This window comes from Cardiocondyla obscurior, linkage group LG02 (genome assembly GCF_019399895.1).
Source record: "Cardiocondyla obscurior isolate alpha-2009 linkage group LG02, Cobs3.1, whole genome shotgun sequence".
Classification (NCBI taxonomy): domain Eukaryota; kingdom Metazoa; phylum Arthropoda; class Insecta; order Hymenoptera; family Formicidae; genus Cardiocondyla; species Cardiocondyla obscurior.
In genome coordinates this window covers 1,168,213-1,190,034 of record NC_091865.1, presented here as the reverse complement: position 1 = coordinate 1,190,034, position 21,822 = coordinate 1,168,213, and the positions used below count along the sequence as shown (strand labels likewise).

General features: G+C 37.8%; 1 protein-coding gene and 1 long non-coding RNA gene across 3 annotated transcripts in view; one reads left to right on the top strand and one right to left on the bottom strand.

The window, feature by feature from the left end:
* LOC139111741 (uncharacterized) overlaps positions 1–21,822 on the bottom strand; it is an 83,958-nt gene that overhangs the window by 42,632 nt on the left and 19,504 nt on the right. The window lies entirely within an intron of this gene.
* Positions 1–21,822, top strand: part of LOC139111785 (uncharacterized) — a 59,965-nt gene that overhangs the window by 23,189 nt on the left and 14,954 nt on the right. The window contains exon 2 of the long non-coding RNA XR_011547275.1: positions 20,486–20,526. This is a non-coding gene — a long non-coding RNA (uncharacterized lncRNA). The remainder of the gene's footprint in view (positions 1–20,485; positions 20,527–21,822) is intronic.

The following is a 21,822-nucleotide window of genomic DNA, read 5'->3' as shown; positions in this document are numbered from 1 at the left end:
TCGGTGAAACGTGCTAAAGCATTATCCAACTGATTTTCCTTTTTAGTGAAAGGAAGGTAATCATTTTTTTTTTCTATGGGAATCACCAGAGCTTTCCGTATCGCTTTCTGTATGAACGAACATCTTTATTCGCGTGCTAGCTTGCCTTTATCCTATGGAATCTCTTACTTTGCAAGAATATTTCTTCCTCTTTACCCCCCCCCCTTTTTTTTTATCCTGCCGTCCTCCTACGACAGCAGATTCGTCGTGCACGTTCACGCAGGAGGATTTAAACATAGCAACGCCGTTTCGCTCGCGATAGAAATTTACCTTGCGGAAATGGTCGATCGATTGACTCGAGGGCGACGGAGCTGGCTATAATACTTTATTTGTACTCTCTCTCGTATATCCTTGCGTCGCAGGATTGCTTCCGTTCTCGATGAAATATTGATTTTAAATACGGCACGTATCGCTACGGATTGTTATATTCCACCCGATGCTGCGTAGTCCCACGTTTATTCCGGGTTTCTTCAAACCTCACGGAGTTTTTCCGGCATTCGGTTTACCCGATATACCGCAAGTTCTTTCAATATTTCAAGCATATCAACGAAACGTAATGTATTATAAAAAAAAATTTGTTTTTGAATATTTATAATATTTATTAAGTATTGATAATAACATTTAGAAAATTTATTAATCGCGCAACGGTTAATTTTTTATCTTGTCCATATATTACATATATGTAGATGAACAATTGTGGATATAATGACGTTGGCAATTAGAAACGCCAATTTAATTTGAATATCATTTTCATTTCTGATGAGGTAATGATTGCGTCACCACTTCTGTCTGTGACACGTCCGATGATTGTTTAAAACATATCATACCCATTTCGCACATTTTACGAATATCTCATTTTATGCTTGATAATTAATTGAACGTAAAATTAAACACGGCTCTTCTTTCATTGTAATACATATAAAAGTAAAAGTACGTCGCGTCAACTCAATATTATCAGTATATGCGCGTAATAAATAATCAGTTTGTAGCTTGTAGTTTCAATTACGGCTTTGTAAAATATTTATTGCTTGAAAAGTGTGCGCGTGCATTTGTTACTACTTATAATTTTTTTGGCCGCGGCACACGCCGGCCAAACTTTTTGACCGCCGGCGTGTCTCGATGTACTGCACACGTAAGTCTGAGCAGTCGCTGAATAAGCGGATAATAGCAACGTCAGCGACAAAGCAGCTCGAATTAAGCCGTGGGAGCGCTTCCGGCCGAATAAACGGCGAGGTAATCACCGCGTCGTCTGGCCTGTCAGTGACGTACTCCACGGTTACGCCAGTTGAACGTTATAATTACCGTGAAGGGGAAGAGCCACGTTTTCAACACGACGGTCAGACAGAATCGAGATAGCGCAGGTACCGAGGTCGCTTGTAAAGTCAGACGGCTCAGACAGGTCAAAGGAGGAGGCGAAAGAGTCACTATTTTATTATCAGACGCAATGATTGTCAATACCGGTAAAGGTGGCGCGGCGCCTATCACTTTATGGAAATCGAGACGTAGGAGTCCCCGCGATCGTATTACTTTCGGTTTAAGTGATCCTTCGATATTTGCCACACTCGAAGAAATCACTTGAAGATTACATTTTCATTATCCCACGAATTCAAGGGAAAAACATTCTCTCGCATTCCTCCTCGCGTTTTCTCAATACGTTTAAGTAATTGAAACTCATAATGCTTCTTGTTCGACGATAGTATCTCGATTCTGTTTCATTACAATTTGAAAGTGACAAAAGGAAAATGTTTGTTGCCTATAACATCTTTAAGCAATTGCTTCAGTTTCGAAACGATCCTTGTGAAATAACTAGGCGCGCTCTCGCGTTATTTGAAATTTAGACGCTCAAATTTTGCTAGAATTATACTTTTATGTCTTCCGAGGGTATTCCTTTGATCAAAGAAAATGTGTTTCAATTCGCGGAATGGCATTTTTAGATTAAGATAAGAGATCCAATTATGGCTTTTAAAGTCAGGTTGTTACGAGCGGATTCGAATTTCAGTGCTAAACAGCGACATTTAACACAAATTTTGGGATGCGAATGTATGCTGTTATAGCAGGCGATAGCATCTATGATGCGGCGTCGGCCTGGCCATCCAATCACTTCCACAATAAGTGTATAACAAGCTCGGGCGATATAAATTGCCGGAGGTCAGGAAGTGCTCTCGTTTCAAGATTGTCCTGTGTCGTTCTGCGGAAATTGAGTATAGGATAGAGGTTGCCACAGCTAGGTTTCGTATTTCGATCGTGCCCTTGTCGATTCCCTTGATCGCCTAATTAGACAGTACACATTGTACCGTCGCACCTATTATACAAGCACTTTCGCGTACTGTGCAAAGAATTTCTAAAATAGATTTATATTAACGCTCGTTTAAAATACATCGAGTTAAATATTAAATAAAAATAACGACGAGTAGGACGCAATTTTTAATAATTAATATTGATAATAATCCTTTATTACACATAATATTATTACGCGATAAAGCTGTAAATGTGTACGATAAATATTCATGAATATTGAGAAGACTTTATGATTCTGTAGTTGAGGGTTAATGAACTCTGGAGGTTAATGAACTTACGGTTCAAAGGATTCACACGCTAATCAGCAACATATTGATAATGTAAACTTTCCCGTAAGCGTAAATGAGTTACCGAATGTCCGTATAATGCGATTCACTTTATGTCCACATTACCTACGTAACAGAAATCATTAATGTAGGACCTCGAGCAACCAAATGACGTTTAATAGTCGGTAGTAAAGAACGCATTAATGACTCCCGTATACTTTTAGTAACATAAAGCGTCACTACGTGTGTCTGAAATTATATGTTGTTAACTGAAGCAAGTCTTTTAACAAAGAATGCTTATTATCTACATAAAAATGCAAGCAATTTGGAATATTAAGCTGCATTCTGCGGCTCTTTGAGTGGTTAAGCATAAGAACATTCTTAAGGTCGAAGAAAGCGTTGTGTTCTTCCAAAATTGCAGGTGTAACTTATAATTTATTTTACCTTCTATTAAAAATAAGAAAATTTTCTTTTGCAATCGATACGCATATGTAGAGGCGTTTATTAATATTTTAGGTAGTATTTCGGTAAATTTAACGTACCTAAGTGTACCAGGGTATAATATAGTACAATCGCACTTTATTATTCGCTGCTATGATTATGTTTCCCACGGGAACAAACTTTTGTAAACTTCTGAAAATATTGCGGGTTAATTTTGAAATATAAGCCCAGCACGGTATAACGCTATGATAGGACACCGCCCTGTCGGCTGCTGCATGAAGTCATCCGGTCTCCCGGTCAACGGAAAGTTTATGGGTATCATAAAAGGGAAGGAAAAACTCGAATTTCTGTGCGGTCAGCGGGACTTCTGATTGAACGAGGCGTGAAAAACGCGCGTATTTTGGTCACGAGTTACTTTTTGCTCGCGTATATAAAGATCAATGAGACACGAACAAAATGGGCATCGGGGCAATACTCGAAAAATTCCTCCAATAAGAAGGTAACGTCGACTGATAAATCATAAAATTTTTGCCTGACACATCGTCCGTGCATATAATCGTAAATTACGAAATATCTTTTGCAAAATGTGTTTAAAATTTTTTTACATTTTTAACGGTGCATTTTGCGAGAATTTATTCTGTAATTTTTAAGTACATTATACACTAATGTAATAATCAACGTTAATTTTCTACCACATTCAATTTGTATTACATTTCTCATCAATATCGGTACTGTAATGTATGATATTGTAAAATCTATGGTCTGGAAAGCGCAATACTAATCGATACATTTGAACACGCAATTATCACTCCCTTGGCGCAGAAAATTTTGTTTTGCATTAATATGTTGTGCGTTTTGGTGCAAACGATGCATTACATGAAACGTTCGTACGCCCGGCAATTTGTACGCGATTATTACCGTCCTTTCCTCGAGAAAATTAGCAGTGAAAACGATTGCGTGTAGTCGGACGGGAGGGAATAAATGTACGATTGAATCGTCGGCATCTCACCTTCCGCCGCTGCGCGAGATACTTATACGACGCTTCTGAATAATGCACGAACACCGGTACCGGGAACAACCGGCGCGGTAATTACCGTCGTTCCATTGAAAAGAAGCTGGCTTGATCATAATTTTGTCATTAATTGCTGGCGAGACGGCGGAGATAAAAGATCGAATGCGGTGCGGTCCGAAGGAAGGAATTTATAAGAAGCGAGGGCTGAAAAGAAAAAAAAAGAAAGGGATCGCGATGGGAGAGGGCGAGTAACTCGCGTAGGAACCTTCTGCAGATATTGCGTTTTTATAAAGCGCACGCTTTCCTTCTTCCGTCTTTCTTTCATCTCGTTTCTATCTCGTTTCTTTGTCTCCTTCCCTTCCCTGTCGATTCGACGGCGGCGTCTCGACGCGGCCAAAGTGGCCGCTAACGACGATAGCTTTATCGCGAAAAATAGACCCGTGGAAAGCTGAAACCAGCCACGTTCCGTCCGTCAGAGGTAAAAGCTAACGCCCCGGAATGTACAACGTTTTCTCTGAGTGCGCTCCAACGGAGCTCTCCCAGGCGAAGTTAACAGAAGAGCTCGTTGCTGCGAGCTCACAGACGCAGCGCGGAAAACACTTGAAAAATACTCGATAGCTGCGATATCGTTGGAAATTGGGCCCGTTCGAATTGATTTTATCGCATCGCCGGCAAGCGCCGGTGAAATATTTCGCTGAAAAAGGGGATGTAACTTTGCTGCCTCCTGCTTGTTGCAGCGTTTTCCGTTTCAACTTTATCAGAGACGGCGATTTCTTTCGGAATGCACTTGTTGACCTCGCGTATTATTCCGTTAACGCGCCAGACCTGATTAGACGGTATTTGCGATGAATGGGTGTACGCACTAATTGCGCAGTGTTTGCATGACATCACGCGCATTTACGTAAGCGGTGTATATCGCTGCGGTAACGAGCAAACGCGAACTGTACGTTTGTACTTTGAAAGGTAGCGCAGTTTCAAAACAGTCAGACGGACGGCGACCCTCTTAATTTCTGTCTTAAACCCACCCATCCGATACAGGTTTTCCTACCTTTCCGTTTGCGCTGCAAAACGAAGGGCAAATGAAGCTCTTTCCACGTTCACGAGTCTAATTACGAGTACTTTCCTCTTGCGCCAGACTAGTCTCCGTCTCGGTTAAAATTACGGTGTCTCCCAAGAACTAACATAATTAGCAATCAGCGCTCGTTTTGATTCTGAGTTGCATTTCTGTTTAACAGTGGATGTATAAGAATTCGTATAAACGTTAGCCTGTGTAAAAATAGGCGCGAACACCATTGACGTGGTACTGTTGATATATGTATTTGAGTTGTTAAGATTTTACAGACATATGCTCTCTTTCTCTCTTTTTTTTTTTTTTTTTTTTTTAATTAAATTAGTTTGCATAAAAAAAACAGAATGCTACACTTGCATACCTTTTAAAATTATTTGCACGTGAAGAGAAATACAATTTATTTTGTTTACATTATTTGATATTAATTAAATATTGATTATAATTATTTTTATTTAATGTAATGAGAGGTGTAACGTAACGCGTAACGCTTTAACAGTTTAACCACGATGCTCATTTCCTGCACACAACTAAGTTGATTATGAACTTGTGTAGTTCTTGATTATGATAATTAATTCACTTACAACACAGAATAGTGGTTTCTATGTAGAGGAGTAATAAAGCCTCGTTGCACCGAGCAAGAACAGTAGTTGCGTCGCAGTTTCCGTTTTTGTGCAATTATCAATCTAGTTTTGCGAAAGTTCCTATGATTATATTAATATCTACATTTACACAAAAAGAAAATATATTTTTCGGTAGTCCGAATTATTTTTGAATTGCTAACTTTAGATAGAAATTCATTCATCGATTGCAATAAAAATATATAATATATATATATATAGATATTTTTTAAATATCTTTTTATTATGATTAAAAAATATTTGCGATTATTCAAAAATTCCCATTTGAAAGCGGATTAAGACAAATCTTTAATTCTTTTCTTACCCACGGGAATAAAAGGGAGAAAAGAAGGAAGACAGCTCATTTTGCATCCACAGACTCAATTACCGCTCGTCGTATCGCTTGGAACAAGAGATGACTGGATAATTGGACATGTACATACGAAATCCAATGCATCTTGCGCATATTTAATTACATTTTATCATCAGTCATGTGATGATATTTTACTTAAAATTATCTCGACGACATTGTTGTTATGAAGTAACATTTTTAACGATAAAGAATGAAAATTATTTTAATATTTATATAATAACGATAATATTTTTTGATAATAGAATATTAATTATAATTTGATGCTGCTCTGGCATATCGGGTTTTATTATCAGTTATTATAAAGAGGAAAAGTTTATAGAACGTCAACTTGTGTTCCTCGTCAGAATGATTTGAAATGATTTAATTTGATTTTAATTTTTAATTCAATTACGTTTAGCATTCTGGAATTTTTGCAACTAAAAAGCAGTACTTGATATAAAAAAGAAAAAAAAAAAAGATACCACGAAATTTAGCTACGATTAATCTAATCTACGACGTTAGGTTGCAGCACGGAAATCTCTTTTTCCACGAAGATTGAGTTTGGTACAGTAGGAACGGCATGATATAGCATTAGCTGTTGATCGAATCCTATCATTCATTAATTAGTTCACCTCGCGATTCGCCGTCGTAACGACTAATCCCCATTCTCCGAATCGAGCCGGCTTGGCCTATCTACTGGGCACGGGGCGGAAGAAACGAGAGCGAAAGAAAAGCGGAATCGAAGTCGGAAGAAAAAGTGAGAATTAAAATGGTGCGGCCTGGAGATGGATAACGAGTTGGGAACGGGACGGGTTCTTGTTCGAAGGACGATCCTTCCACCTCGTTATCCTTCCTTCGAGTCCCGTGGACATCTTCAAGACGAGGAGCTTGATTTATTTCACTCTTATCTCCCGTTTCTTCCCCCCCTCCTTCACTTTCTCATTGGATTCTGGAATCACTGAGGAAGGATTATCGTCAAGTTAGACGAACAAATCGAAACTTTTAATTTTTAATCTTTTTTTTTTTTCACCGGCGCCAGCTTTCGCATGGCTTTTGTTACTGGAAAATAGACAGCTACCAAATCTGCTTTAACGAGCTTCGAGAAAAATGGAATCGGAAGATAAACGATGCGATAACTTTGCCTCGAAGTAGCGATTAAGTTCACGATAATCTTTCTGCAGCTTGTGTCGCTAATAACAAAGTTTGTACGTCTTTCGAAGGATTTAAGTACCAGACAACGTTTCTTAATGTATTGGCGGCGACAATCGGACGTCCGCACCAGTAGAAATTAAATAACCGCGATGTGATAACTTATTAAAGAATAATTTTTTAATTCTATTTTATATCGAATTATTTGTTATGAATTAATTAATAAACCTACTACTTTAAATAATGCTTAAACACGCTTTGAAATGACGTAATGAACATTTGAAAAGTAATTATATAATTTCAGTAAAATATACGTATAACAATTTTTTAATACAACGTACGAAAGTACTAAATGCATATTTAAATATTTGTTAATTCGGTAATGCTTGAAAGGTGAATCGTGCCGGAATTATAATATCATAGCTCATAAAATCGGAAAACCATTTTGGAAATCGTTTGAAAGCACTATTCCGATAAGATACGATGATCCATTATACGGGTTCCATTTCGCGGAGCGTCGGTTCATATTGATTTTCATGTATTTTCGCGAGAACTATCGTCGTCTCGTCGTTACCACGTCTTATCGTCTCGGGGTTTGCTTCGTCTGGATGGCGAAATAGGATTTGGACTTTAATGCGTTTCCCAGTGGGTACATCCACGAATCGGCAGTCACGAATTTCGACGCAGCATTACCGCTACAGCAACAGAATTTCTCTCTTGCAATAAAATCATCCGTGAAATATTTACACAACTCATGTTTGCAGTGCGGTCAGAATTTTCCCGGTACAATGTATCAACTGACACCGATGATTACATCAGTGTCGCCGTTAACACAATATGTATCAATTCTCAGTCATTATTTATGACACGAGCATGTTAATTTTTATATTTCACGCTTCGATCGACAGAATAATTTTTTTTATACGAACTTTTGTACTATATGTTTATTCAGAAAATTTGAAACAAGCCAACGTTCGATTTTAAGATAATTCGATATTTTTTTATGACTTAAAAAAATCTTATCTGTATAATACGTACGACTCTGGGGTAGAAATTTTGAGCTGTGTAACAAATGTCTGCTTCTTATGAAATTTTCTTGCCACAAAAATCGACAAATACATTGGAAAGCCCCATAGTTGGAAAAAGATATGACAGTGTCGTGAAAGACTTTTCCTTATAATCTTTTATCTTTGCCGGCAAAGAAGAAATAGAATTTTCATTGATCCCGGCAGCAGACCTTTTCTAGGTACGTGCTAAATATCAGGCGCCAGACATTATTCCCAAGTACCCGATCACTTTTCATGGGCATTGTTTCCTTATTAGAAAACCCCGAGGTAGCTTTTGAACAATTCGCCGTACAATAGTTAATACGACGGCATCGATCGCACGTGAAATTAATGTAATAACCTGTTGTCTGTTGTAAACAGCGTAGCATGGAATTACTAATTAAAAGTTAATCGCGCGACGTTGTTACAGTGACAAAATCGATAGTTTAAAAGTTAAAGCCGGAATAAACTTTCCCTCGATAATTTATTGAAGAGCAATAAAGCAATAAAGCGATTAAAGCAGTCGTAATCGGTTAAACCACGATTGGTTGAGCGACGGTTTGCTTCTTATCAGCGACGAGTTTCTAGCGATACGACGCGACACCGACGTCAGTCGTCCCGGCGTTGTGTTTTCCATCGGCGAGGCGGTACACGTATGTACGTTGCCACGGAAACGACAGTTGCCTCTAAAGTTTTTCACCGTGACGAGAGATTTTTCGCGAGGATAAGTGAAAGACGCTATATCGTACGAAGTGCTGGTAGGGCTTCCTAACAACTTGGCCAATGTTATCACACTCATACGCACAAATACGGATGTACGCGCGGTACACACACGCGCCCACACCGCACGCTCTACCTTCCCTTTTCCGTACAACTTGCCGATGTGTATGTACACGCAGCCATGAGTGGTGAACACACCACGCGGAAAACTTAGGCACGGCACGCGCGTACATACATATATGCTATATGTATTACACGTACATGCACACTTGTGTGTGGACACGTACACCCGCCAATTTCGCAACACACACGATTGCGCTTTTACCCAGAGTGGCTTCCGGTTTCATGGGAATACAGCCGATAGAGTGCGGTGTCGGGTCACCGGGGATGTTCGTCGGACAAATTTCCCTCCAAGATAAACTGTTCCTTCGCAGGTAAGCCCTGCATGTTTCTTAGAAAAATTTTCCCCAAAAAGTATCCACAAATAACCCGACTACTTCAGCTGACCCGCTCCTCTATCTATGTAGTCCACCCCCTTTGCGCTATCGTTAGCCTGGCGAAAACTTCGGGGGGGTTGGGGGGGGGAGGATAAAGGAAGCGCGGCGGTCAGATTGACTCTTACGCGATCGACCGCTTTCTGCAGAAGCAAATTTCCATTTTGCTTGCCCAACAGGACTTTACGTTGCTCATCGGCTTTTCTTTTTGGCGCCGTCTCTCCCACGGGAAATCGCACGTCAAATTGAACGGGGCGGGACGAAATATAAATGCTATAGATACCGAAAACCAAGCAAAATTGTCCAATATTATAATATCTATTATAAAAGAAATATGCCAATTAGTAATTATTACAGAGTGAGCAGAGAAATAAAATATTTGCAATACTTTCATATGGGTATATTTGCAAAATAATAATTATTAAAATAATTAAATAGTAGGTATTAAATTTATTCCAGATAATCAATTTTAAAAAAATTAATTAATAAGTAAAAAATATAAAAATGTATTTTAATTTGTAAAGCTTTTGTTTTTAATTCGATGATGTTCGAAGGATATGTAAGAATGCATGAAAGTTAGAAGGAAAGATCTCATGTTGAATCGTTTAAATCGATCGTCTCGCACATGTCGGCCTGCACGTCGACTCTGACTACTACGAGTTTTGGTATAATTACACAGCTCACGTTTTACTGGCTTTTTTACGAGCACGTATCTACGTATCGTTACTGCAGAACCAGATTGTTACGGATCCAATTTCTTCTTCCTTTTCCTCTTTTATATTTTAAGTTAATTTCATCGAATCCTTCTTGCTGTCTTGGAATAGAAATTTTTTTTCCCTCTTGTTTTCCGTCCAATTGTATTTGGAAATTTTACGTGGATAGAGTTTATGCGTTAATTAACATATTACAACATTTAAATCACTACAATCGCCCAATAAAAAATCATTGTATGAAATAAATTCCATAAAATCCTCTCTTCTGTAAATGCTGAATTTTTTTTTTATAAATATATACATTAAAATAGCAGTATAATTTCAAACTGTTTACTGAAACAACTATCGTTTGTGTATTTCATGAAATATGGAGTTTGATAAAATATGTACGACAGTCCACAAAGAGGGATAAAAGAGAAAAGAATTGAAAGAGGAACGTTCTGTAATACCATATCAGCGTTTTACGATAGCTTCGTCCGATCGTATCTTTACTGCCAGTACACGCATTAAATGCATTTCAAAGCAATTTCAATAAATAACCGGATTTAAAACTAACGATTCAATTTTCTGATAAATCTTCTTCTGATGAAGCCAGGCATGTAAATTCATTATTCAATCATGATGCATATCGTAGATATTTTTTATTCTTACTGCGATCAATTTATTTCACTAATAAATTATTTAATTAGACAGGATGAGCTTAAAAATAATCCGTATAATCATATCACATATAGCTTTCCGTTAATGAACGATATTAATGAATGCAAGACAATATTTATTCTTGAAAACTTAAGTGAAAATCAATGACGATCAATTAAATTACATTAAATATATAATTATTTCGATTTTCGATGAGCAATAATATTCTGCTCGCCGCACGGCGGCTATTTCCGAATATTGGACATCAATTAATATTTATTATGCGTATTGATTTATTTTGTATTTCGCGTTTCTAAATGGCAAATTCATGACGATGTACGCAAAAAGGGAAGCTGCATATCTATATCCACGTAAATTTTCGCTCATAAACTTAGCGTACGTTGCAACCGTTTGTTCGTTCTGCAAACAATCGCGGGCTTTTGAATATCTTGAAACACGAAACGTCTCACCGAACTTTGTTCACGGCGAGTTTTCGCGTATTACGTCGTAAATTTTCAGGCGACACATTCGAAACGATTTCAGTCGCGACGTGGCGTCTCGGTACGTCGGGATTATGGATATTAAGGATGTAACTAATATCGCGCTTGGCGGGTGTACGGCTTAAGATAAACATACGGAACAATTTTTCTCGCGGGCTCGTAGAGCTCGACCTTTGAGACTATCGGCGAGACCATCCGGGCGCGGTGGCTCGTAAATTTTCACAAAATCGGGAGGAGAAAAATCGCCCGCTGTCGAAAGCCCTGGTAGAACTGTGGATTGGCGAGGGCTAAGGATTGAAAGATGGCCGAGGGCTACGAAGCTGAGCAGGGATAAGTAGAGGGATAAAGTCGCAGTTAGTTGTACTACGTAAGGCTAGTCCGCAGATGCGTGCGGTCCTTTTTTTTTTTTTTATTTATTTTCTCTTCGCGTCTCAGGTCGGTTGAAGGGGCCATTTTCGCGAGACTTTTATCCCGATAGAAATATTTTTATCACACCCCGCGCCATCAAGTGGCATCATTCCGTAGATTTTGCTTTATGCTTTATTTGGGGATCCGGACCAAAGTTTAGCGCGGAATATCTACCGGCTGTAACGAAGATAAGGCACAAGAAACAAATAAAGTGGCCATTCGAACGCCGTGAAACTTTTAGTGCCGTCTCGCAACAGAATTACGCCGTCGTAACCTTAGATTTATCAAGCGACAAGTTTATAAACTGACTAGAAAAACAGTGCTTCCACTCGAAGCAGGTGCAGCGCAGATAAACGGTTCATGCAAGTTATATCACTGATGAAAATTTAGATTTCCATTTATACGATATTAATAGCTTTCGCTGACGCGTCAAAGTTCCAAATAAGTATTAGTTCCAACGTAACAGTTACATGAAAAATTTGTATTTTATTACATTATATTTAGGGCTTAAAAAAAAAAAATGTTTGAAAAACAAACGGATAGAACTGACGTTTAAACGTCAAATTGCGCGAGTACGTTTCCTGGCGTGACGTGGAAATCAAACCGAATACCTTTTGAACGTCTATCTCTGTGTCGTCAGCAAAGAGAAAGCGTAGTAGCGACACAAATACGATGAGAGAGCCAAAAAATCCCGACGGACGAACGGGGAAGGATCGCGCCCGTTAGTCGGTTTTTGTTCGGCGCCAGTCGGTGCGCATCATCGGACGTGCGTACGGTATCGTTGTAACTGCAATTGCATCGGCACGATCGGCGACGAACAAAGGACGCGAAGCCGTTCGGCGACATGCGAAATGTCGCGTGCGCTTTTTATAACACCGAATGTGTCGAGAACCGATAGCAATGCTTCTTGAGAGTGGCGCGGAGCGCAAAAGGGATAGACGGGGCACGAGAGAGGGGAAAGGGAGGGAAAAAAAGGGACTAAATACAGATACAGCGGGTATGCGGAATACGGCAAAGAGTGGAAAAGAAGCAAACGAGAGCAGAGCAAGGCGCGGAGCTCGAAATTCGCTCTGAATTCGCAGATAATTGAAAATGCCGTGCCGGTCAGTGCACATAACGCGTATCGATCGCGCGCATCTCTGTCTGGCCAGCAATTCTCGGGATCTCTACTGCGATTGCATTTAATTCGCTAAATCGCAGACACATCCAACGACGAGGAGCGGAAGGTTTAACTTGCTAAAACTAGTTCCTTTTTTTTTTCTTTTTTTTTTATAAGTATGTTTGAAAGATATCTCGATAAAAATTGAACTCATCTCTCGCGAATGAAATTGATAGATAAAAAGAGGACGACGCGCATGACAATACGTACTGTTATATTAATTTTTAATAACTGAAAGAATGCATGAGTATATCTAACTGAACATTTTTACTTTGAGCCATCTTTAGCGATGCGATAATTATTAAATTAAAATAATCTTATATCTACTAACGAGACATAAGTGAGTAACTTCCAAACTTAGTTCTTTAAAAAGTGGTAATAAATAATTTAACGAGAAAATTCAACTTAGCTGATGATCATAGTTTATAATGTGGTTTAAATAGAAATTACAAAATTGGAACAGAAAGAAAAGTAAAGTTATTCGCTCAATATTTTAGAAAACGCCAAAATTAACCATTTCAATGGAGATAATTGCGTTTAAAATGCATTTTTAAAGATGGTCAAATTTTGATTAACAACTATGGTTCGTTGAGTGGTCAATGGCAAAGCTCGCTTGCTTCGTAAATACTTGACTGCGAGCTGATAACATTAAAGCAATGGATTAGAAAAGATTGAACGGGAATAAAAAAAATATTCTGGAAAAAATGCGCGGAGAAATTTTAAGCATGCATACGCACGTTTTGTTTTAATGAAACAACGGGAAAACGAGGAAGAGTTACCGCGAATAGCAGCGAGTTGACTGCACTACTACGGGATTGCAAAAGTTCGGCAAGCGGGTTAAATAAGCGATGTAATGTAAAGTTTTCGCGCGTGCGAAATAGAACGGCGAAATAAAAGTGAAATGAAAAACGGGCGCCGCTCCGGTGTGGAGGAGAGCACGTTATTTCTCGCCTGCACGCGCGCGCCGGCAAATCAGCGGAAACGCCAAGGAAGTCGTGTGCGAATCGAAAATTTACCGCTCGCCTCGAGCGGACCGGCGAAAGTTTGACAGAGAAGCCAATCGGAGGAGTCGGCGGGCTTTACGCGCGTGCAACGCGAGACGCAATATCGCGCGACATCGCAAACCACGCGGAATACTAAATTGCCAGCGATATGAGAGCACGGGAAGAAAGAACAAACAAAAAAATAAATAGAGGCAAAAAAGGGGGGGGAAAAAAAAAAGGAAATGTAAAAACGCAATTGACGCTCGACAGCACGGCGACGGCGGTGTACCGAGAGCATAAGCAAATATAATTAACCGAATAAATAGAGCGAGCAAATAGCAAATGATGTTGGTGTTCAGCGAACAGCGACGGAAGTGCGGCGATAAATGGAAACGGAAACAGGATAGCGGAGGAAATGTGTCGCCGCTGTTCGCGCGCGTACACGCACCACTTAACGAATCCGTGGAATAAAAAAAAAAAAAAGAAATTGCACGAAATAATACCAGATGCGCTTCTCTTTATTGTTGGAACCCGCGGAGTGTAATTCTTGGCGTTCTTTAATGTAAACTGGAAAAATAAGTCTCGTCGAACGCGTCGGCCGGCTGATAACGCGGCTGTTTGCTAAAGCTTCATGGCCGTAATAAATGGAGGAATAAATTTACCTAAGCCGTCTGGTGAAAATTAGATGACATAAAACAACGACAGGATATAAACGACGGTCAACACACGCGACGTGTTTTCATTCGCGCGCCCGTGCAACATTTAAGAAAAATCAAGAATGCGAACGACGAGACCTCATACATTTTTATACCGCGCGGTAATGCACGGATACACTTAATGGATAAACAATGTCGTAATTATAATATATTGCTGGGGAAACTGTATCAATTTCCACGCTCTTTATCGCAGTGAGTAAAAGGAAAAAGCTCATAAAAGTGTAGAGAAAGACCCACTGCTGTATTCTATTTATTTTAGCGATATTCATATGTATATTATATAATTTATAATTTTAAAATATTAGTATAATATATCGAACATGGTAATTTATTCATCTGAATTACGACTTGAACGTCTTCGCGATAAAAGAAAAATGAAGATCGCTGCATTAAATCTAATTAGTTAAAGACTTATGCTCGCTAGGGGTAATTAACGAGCGGAGAAAAAAAAAAGAAAAAAAAAAACAGAAAAAATCCTCCGCTGCGTATTAAATCGGGCGTTGTTCATGGTTAGCGGATGCGCGATGGTGCTTGAATAATTTGCGAAAATTATCGGAAAAGTAAGAAACTCCGGCCCCCGGTATGTTCGCGGAGAAAAGCGCGGCGTGCAACTCCACTCTGGCATAGCTCGAGAAATACTTTCGGACGTTCTGGGGGATAGGGATGAGGTCGTGTCAGCAAAGTTTGACTTCGCCACACCACCTTCGCCGACCATTTATATTCGGCGCACGTCGGTGCGATATCGATTACACGATCGACTTGATAAATGTAAAGCGGCGATGTGGAATCGTGTAAGTAATTAAAATTGGCAGTTTGCAAAGTTGGCAAAATGCTTGCAAAGAGGACCGTGGACGACGGCGCGTGTATTGCCATGCTATAATGGTCTAATTACGGTTTGATAAACAGCTCCGTGTATTTCGGACCGATGTTATGTAAATGAGCTACCCAGGGTGATTAACATTGAAGTGGTGTTTAGTAAAACGTAACAGCGCGCAGTGCGTAACGGAGAGAGAGGTACATTACCTATACAGCATTCGCCTGAGGCTTTTCAGCAATAAGTAAACGTGTATTTCCTAAGCGTAAAAAAAAATATTCAAGCCCTCGCGCGCATCAGTGATATGAAATATACGTATGTAGCAGAGGATCCCTCTCTGATAAAAAATGTTAAGTAGAGTCGATCAATTTTAAGACCGGCATTAAGATAGCGCTGCATTGCGTTTAAAAATCGCTGCCGAAAATATCTCTCGCGTAGAACACGATGTCCGACGTTAACATATGCGAGCTCGTCAACTTTCACGAAGGCAAAACTAACCCTTCGAGTTATTTTATCGTGTATCACGTTTATATGGAAATAGGGAGTATAAGGGTACGGAGATAAGGGCGTGCGATAAAGCGCACGTGAATATTAAATCGACGTTGCCAGCCGAACGCAGATACACATTCAGTTATGTTTACAGCCCCAGTGTCCAGAGATATAAAAGTGTTATCGCGAGTTGAGGGACGAGCAAACAATATCGATGCAATTCCGATATTTTTTTATTATCAGAGTAAACTATTTTCTTATTTGTACTTTTAAACCCTTCTCCCCGTTAAAAAATAAAATGACACGTCGTTCGTTTATGCTTTCGATAGTTCTATATAAAAATAATTGAATTAATAAATACGTTAATAAATAATCTAATAAGTATAACAACTTTTATGCGTAATGTAATGCATATACGTGTAATGCGATGATGCACTCAATTAAAATAGCCGATTATGTAATAACAATTGGACTTCGTGTTTAACAATATTCATTGACCGTTAATAAGTAATGATATTAATATATTATGCATCCAGATTTTCATTGTTACGTTGCGTTCTATTAATATTAATAGCTGATGACTTTAGTTTACTTAATTGATTTATTACGTTTTGAACATGTATATTATATTTATATTTACTTGGATTAATTTGCAATTATCACGCATAAGTCAAAATTAATAAAGATTTTCTATATCACTTTTGCAGAAATTTACATACGTGGACGTGCGTGATAAAATAGTAAAGTATACAATTCAGTACTTTTTATTATAAGAAGGATACATCTATTGAAGTTATTAAAGATATTTAAATTATATTTTTGACTGAATGTTTTAAAAGAATTTTCGTTTAAAAGTATGTAAAAAAATAATAATTTAGTCTTTAGTCAATTCTGATTATCGTAGATATTTTGCATAAAAATGCGCATAAAAATTGCGGTTGGGAAAAAAAAGTAATTACTTATTCACCACGATTTGTAATGCACTGAGAGTGGGTTTATATTCGCATACCGTTTCCCCTCAACGTTTACGTTTTCCGTTTTAGTCGTTGCTGTGCTTTTACATGAAATATTACCGATCGGTATAATGCGAGTCTTAGAATATTCTAACTAAGAGGATTCGACGCGAGGAAAAAAAAGAAAAGAAAGCTCTCGTTATCATTTCATGCGGTACGTGCTGCCTCGTATCGTTACTTAATCCTGTTCCATTGCTCTGGAATTCTTTAAATTCAAATTACCGTTGCCAGAGGTACGAAGTGGAAAGCGACTAGAAATTTCGAAACGTTGCACGTTCGATCGCACGTTCGATCGATACGATCTTTTGGTAAGTTACTCTTCGGTTCGCTCTCTGCTCGCTGTCTCTCTTCTTTTCCTCCGCCTTCCCCCTTCTGTTTCTCTCTTTCTCTTTCCACGTTCCGTTATTCTCTCTCATCCTGCCCCAGCAGCTTCATCCCCCACTGGTAAACCCTGTTATCACCGTGCCATGGCGCGTTATCGGAGCGATTGTGCAGGCCGAAAGCCCCTTTCGCGATAGATTACTATAGGTTGCACGGTCGTATCTACCTAACGTCTGGTCAAACCGTGAATCATGGCTTATGGTATAGTAAATCTAATTTCCAAAGCAACGAGTGTGTGGCCTGTAGAAATAATGACATTAACGATAATCACCGATTATATGGACCATAACATGAGATGATTTCAAATGACTTTATCGTTCTCCAGCTTAAAACACATAAGCAACTGAATAAATTAAAATTAAAACTTGCAGTAAATGCCAAATTTTCTTTTTCTTTTTTTTTCTTTTAAATTAAATTTTTTTTAATGCAGAAAAATATTGACAAATTTTTATATAAAGAAATGCTTCTTGTATTGTATTTTTTAATCGCATTATTTATTCGAAAATTGCACGAATCATATTTTTACGCAGTCATAAATTAAATAATGTTTTTCCATATTTGAATTTTAATTAAATCCAAATAAATTTTTTTCAGACTCAATATATGTTGCTTTGAAAATAAACTGATCACTTCTTCCAATAATATTGGTTTAAAAAATAATTTTATTACTGAAATTTGAAATGTTAAAAAACGAAAGTAATGATGATCACAAAACTATAAGTAAACTTTTGTTATTTGACAATAAATGGAAAAAAAAGTAATTAATTTGAAATTCATCGATGACGTAAAATTACCGAATTATTTATTTTTAACTTTTCCCATTATAAAATAAATCGAGTTTAATTTATTAAAAAAAAAAATCGGATTAATTGTCATAAATTTTTGTTACATTTATAAGTGTCACAAAGTTAAGAAGGTGTTATCGAGATGTCATATTTCGTACTGAAATCAAAATCGTCATTTATCTATATATGACGACTCTTATCTTCTAGTTCGTTCTCTCAATCAGAACTTGACATGCGCTCGACTTGTTTCGCCATTAAATTACATCCGCATTGGAGCTGTGCTATCCTGGATTAGATTGTCAACTGAGAATTATTGTCCCTCGGCCTGTCCTAACATGACTGACGCATGGTAACGATTTACGATAATCGACTGTAACGGCTAGGCACGTAACGGGATTCAACTGATAAACCAATAATAGATCAGGATATTTCGGTGCGGCGAGGCCGACGCATCTGCAGAAACGTATTCACCGACAGTGAAACAGCGTGATAATATGTATCTACAATGCTCTACGCAGTTCCGTCGAATTTATCGGGGTTAAAAGTCCGATAAAAGCCTGGTGAAATTGGTTGATCGTTGAGAGATAATTCGCTGAATATCGCAAATTTGTAACGAGCATTGCAAAAGACTAATATATCTGTATTGAGGTTTATTTATATCAGCTAATTTATATAATAAGAAAATTTAATTTTAAAATTGTTACCGCACAATAGCTTTTGATGTTTAAAAAATTAGCATTATAAATAATATAAACGTTAACTTTTCAACAATTTCGTAATTTTTGAAATAAGATTTTTCCCTTGAATTTCAGTTACTTTTTTTATCTATCGAAATTCGATTATTAATCAAACAACCCCTACGTTAGAAGTAACGTATCAGATGAAGTTTCGCGGTGCAGAAAATTCCGAGCTTTCAGCGAGAGAGTTTTCGAGCGTGGAACGACGAACGAGGAAACTGGGTGCGCGTGGTGGGGCGGAAAAGACGAGAGGGTGTCGTGAATGGGGTTGCGAGAAAAGGCAAGAGAGGTCTTCGTAGGAGGGTACCATGTACGGAGGCGAAGATAGAGAATTTTAGTTGCGGAAAACTCGATGTATGGGGTGTTGCGCGAGAAAGCGATTCGATTGAAATGTCGGAGTAGGTGGTGCCAAAGCTAGGAAAGTTTTCAACCAGTTTACCATCCCCGTATCGATGCTGCTGCAGTACGATCACACAAATTCACTTACACCCGTACTTGGTTTAAAACAGAAAACGTTGGTCGTTCGCCCTGTTTTCCCGACAGAACGCATCGTCCCACCCCTAAGAATCGCTCGTCGCGGCAAAGTAATCTTTCTCGGGTCACGGAATAATTTTCCAAATCCGCCTTTCCGAAGTTCGGCCCATGAGTCGAACTTGTCTGTGCGCATCCGCTATCGTAAATTTGTAACAGGAGTACCAAGAACATGTTGCATGCTCGAGATGCGTAGTGAGCCGCGAGACGCTACCAAACTTGCGTGTGCATACACTCGAGTGTCGGTGTAACTTTCTAATTTTAAAACAACTTATACCGCAGGTAGATGATACGATTATTTGACATATCTATACGAGGTTTCTGCAAGATGCATTTATTCATAATAAGACAAGAGTTTTTAATAAAATAGATAAAATTAGTTTTTTTTTTTGTCAAATTTTTGTTTTTTTAAAGAGTAAAAAAAAAATGTATCTTGATTTAACACGATAACTTGCGTGCGCGTCAATACTGATACTTATAAGTTTCACATCAAAACGAAGACAACTGTGCTTTTCAGATTCTCTATTCGTCTGACCTGGCTTTCCTAAACTTTTTTCTTCTCTCAAAACTAAAGTTTACTTTGATAGAAAGATTCTATGATTCAATCAAGAAAAATACGAAAGCAAACCCACACGCGATATCTACCCTCTTTCTAAAAAAAAAAAAAAGCTTTATCAATCTTGCTTTAAGAGCTGAAAACGATGTTGTGGGCGGTGTATCAATCGAGGGTAAAAGTGTACTTCAAAGGCGACAAGGCTGAATAACTTGCATGTACTTCCAAAAAGATTAAGTTCGAAAAAAGAACTTGAAAACTTTCTGAATAGATCCAATATACAATATTGATATAATACGAATTGGCTTTATATTAAATAAGAATATTAAGAAATATTTTTAGAAATGCATGTTCTATCTAAAAATTTTTTTTTTTTTTACATGGAAGAAACAAGAATAAATGATGCGCGCGTAGTGCACGTTCTGTAATGTCTAGTTCTATCTTAAAAAATTAGTGCGTTGCGCATAAATTAGCTTTTTAGTAACGTATATAATTTTTTTTTACTATAAAAATTACTTGTAGCATCTCTACAATTAAATATTCTCTTTTTTTTTGTTACAGATTATCGTGGAATCATCAACTCCGCTGCTGCACATCGATTGGTGAGTCACAAATAAAAGTATTTTTTTTTTAATAAATACAGAAATAAAAGATTACATAAATTAAACAATAAAAATGCATTATGACTTTTCCGACGCGCGCATGGTTTGTTCCAATATTTCAAAAATTCGATGATATAATGTGTTATCGATGTAATGAATATAATTTCGAATCTTTCATGCCGTAAGAATCTTTTATTTCATTATTTCTTCTCTTTAATGCCGAGTGACTTTATATTATAAGTCGTTGAAACTGTTTTGAACGTCCTTTATCGCAGAATAAAAAAGTATAACATGCTATTTCATGAAAGTGAAGATAAAATTTCCGAGATTGCTCCATTTACAAAAAAATTATTACTAGAATATAATAGTCCTCTTGACACCGTTTAACTTTCGTAATACAATATTTTCATATCTCTAAAAATAGTAGCGATATTCACGGTGAACAAGTTATTGCTCTATCTTGTTTGCAAGTTTTAGAACTTTTTTGTAGCGAATATAATATACAAGTATATTGCGACAAAAGAGACGCTGAAAGTTTTTCACGCTCTTGAAAGATTAGCTGGAGAAAATGGTGAGGTGAAATACAGCGTTAGAATAATCCATCTAAATCGAGATACATTCGTGTATCAACGAAAACGACAATTGCTTTTTTTCCGCCGTGTTACTTCGCGGAATTGTATTTTTATGTGGATATTCCGCAAATAGTGGCAATAATCGTAAAGTCACTATCACGCAATTGCGGGCAACGGGTTTTTTTTTTTCTCTCCCCTCGATCGTAACGTTTTTAGCAGCTCGTTTACGCTCACTGGAGGCCATTTGCCTGTAACATAATGCAGATTTAGGTAACAGTTGTGGACATATACACAGTTACAGAATACCAGACGGCTTTCTCGAGAAACTCGGATGCAGAGACGTGCAGTAGCATATGTACGGCTACTTAGACTTGGGAAACATTGATCTATTGGCAAATCTTATTGAGAGATTGTTGATTTCACGCGATTAATTATCAAATTAAATTAATTAGGATCAAAGAAATACGCGCTACTCGTTTTTAAAGATAAAAATATTTTACGCAACTTGGAAAGCTTTAATGAGCGTTTCGTTTTCATAAAATTACTTACCCATAACAAGGTAAGTCTGATGAATATTTTCTCAAACAGTTCTAAGCGGTCGGTAATAACTTGATAAGAATTTTTTTTCTTAAAAAAAAGAAGAAATCAATAAGTTTTCTTCGGTCGTAAGTTCGAGTAATTTAATGGACTATTAATTTTATAACCGGAAAGATATTTTTTCTTT